We start from the raw sequence: 2456 nt of genomic DNA, 5'->3' as shown, positions 1-2456 counted from the left end.
TACGTAGAATATAGAAATCCACTTTTGATGGTGTCACGTGAATATTATAGTCAAAGCCTGTTATGGCTCAATTCACTAGGGTGAAGTAGACCGTTCCCTTTTAACAAGGATCACATACAAGACAAATGGTTAAATAGCGCAGAAGGGATATTATTTTCCTTAAAAGACGTATTTATTACAAAAAAAACCTTAAACCTAAACAATAACAAACTAACACGCAAATACAAATTGAACACACAGCAACATATAACGTAATTAAATAAACCAAGGAAAAATAGTCGGTACAAGACTTTCGGTCAACACCTAAAAGAAAACAGAAAATAAAAATCTTTTACAATGACAATAAGTTACACCAAACTAAAGTATCAACACCAGCCACCCGTTGAGATACTACCGCTAGAGAGTTATGTGGTCCTTTGACAGGCCAGACAGTACTGCATTGGATCCTTCTCTCTAGTTACGGTTCACTTTCCCTTTGCCTACACATACACCGAATAGTCTGGCCTATTCTTTACAGATTCTCCTCTGTTCTCATTCACCTGACAACACTGATATTACCAAACAATTCTTTTTCACCCAAGGGGTTAACTTCTGCACTGTAATTGTCCAATGGCTACTTTCCTCGGGGTAAGGGTAGAAGAGACTATGGTAAGCAGCTCTGCTAGGAGAAGGACACTCCAAAATCAAACCATTGTTCTCTAGTCTTGGGTAGTGCCATAGCTTCTGTACCATGGTCTTCCACTGTCTTGGGTTAGAGTTCTCTTGCTTGAGGGTACATTCGGGCATACTATTTTATCTCTTTTCTCTTCCTCTTGTTTAGTTAAAGTTTTCATAGTTTATATAGGAAATATTTATTTAAATATCATTGTTCATAAAATGTATTATTTTTCCTTGTTTCCTTTCCTCACTGGGGTATTTTCCCTGTTGGGGCCTCTGGGCTTATAGCATTTTGCTTTTCCAACTAGGGTTGTAGCTTAGCAAGTAATAATAATAATAATAATAATAATAATAATAATAATAATACTTTTAATTCACATTTCATTAACATATTAAACAAAATTATAAAGTTACCTAAAAGAAACCTACGGAGAGATAAAGCACACGTAACAAAAGGTATCACCACCCAAGACGTATTACGATAAATGCTGTCCGCTCCTAAAACAAAATTACTCTCGCAAACAAACAATAATTATACACACTTTCTATATACAATATAGAATAACTTTATAACCTAACAATATATCACGAAGATTACCTTGGGAGTCTTTCAGTTTATGTAAGGACTACTGGACCTCGTTCTTATACGGCCCCACTACTCCTCAAAGCAGAGCACCTCTTTGCTTGCTGACGAGCTCCCGACTGCCGTTGTCAAAATCTCGGCTACGTTATCGCATCGTTAACAAGCCGCAGCGAGAGTCAAATGAGTTTTGTGGAGTATTATGGAATTCCTCTTAAATATGTAAAAATGATTAAATCTGTTCATGAGCATAGCAAGTGCAAAGTTAATGTTAATGGAGTCTTATCAAATGAATTTCTAGTGAACAGCGGAGTACTCCGAAGGAATGTGTTGTCACCTATGTTGTTTATCCTCGTTATAGATTCTGTAATGCTTAGAACAGTCAGAGATGGTGGATAAATATGGGACAGGATTGGTGATAGGAATTTAGCAGACCTAGAGTATGCTGATGATGCTGTCCTTGTTAGCAGAACACCACAGGATTTGCAATGATTGCTTACCAGAGTGCATGAAATATCACACGAGGTTGCGCTGAAGATAAATAGAAGAAAGATGAGAACGGAGTATGCAATGGAAGATGAAATACATTTGGAAGGAGAAAGAATTAATGAGGTAGAATCATTCAAGTATTTAGTGAAAAATTGAAAAAAGCAAATCAGACAATGGGTAAGTTAAATAAAATCTGGAAATCAAATCGCCTTAAATTACATATAAAAATCCGACTATATATCAGCATAGTGATATCTGTGTTACTGTATAGACATGAGTCATGGTATGACATTGAAACTATCGCCAATAGATTTACTAGATTTGAGAACAAGGCCCTCAGAAGGATATTGGGAGTTAAATGGCAGGACAGGATTAGAAATGAAACTATAAGAGAGATTACTCGAGTGCCATATGTGGATCAGTTCATGATGCGGGGTAGATGGAGATGGTTTGGGCATGCTCTTTGCACTCCCCATGAGAGATTAGTTCACCAACCGTTCAGCTGGGCTCCACAAGGCACTAGGAGAGTTGGAAGACTGGTTTTCCTGTTCCATCACAAAGATTTCTGGTAGTGTATTATTTCAATTGCCTAAATGCAAGATTAGGAAATAGATTGGAGTCACGAAAAGGCTGCTCAATGCGAGAATCGATTAACATCTTGGAATTAGGCATCGTGCAGGATGCCCTTTGAGAACAAAAGAGTTTTGCAATATACAGAAATATTGTAATG

This window comes from Palaemon carinicauda, chromosome 8 (genome assembly GCF_036898095.1).
Source record: "Palaemon carinicauda isolate YSFRI2023 chromosome 8, ASM3689809v2, whole genome shotgun sequence".
NCBI lineage: Eukaryota > Metazoa > Arthropoda > Malacostraca > Decapoda > Palaemonidae > Palaemon > Palaemon carinicauda.
Note: the sequence above shows the minus strand (reverse complement) of the source record.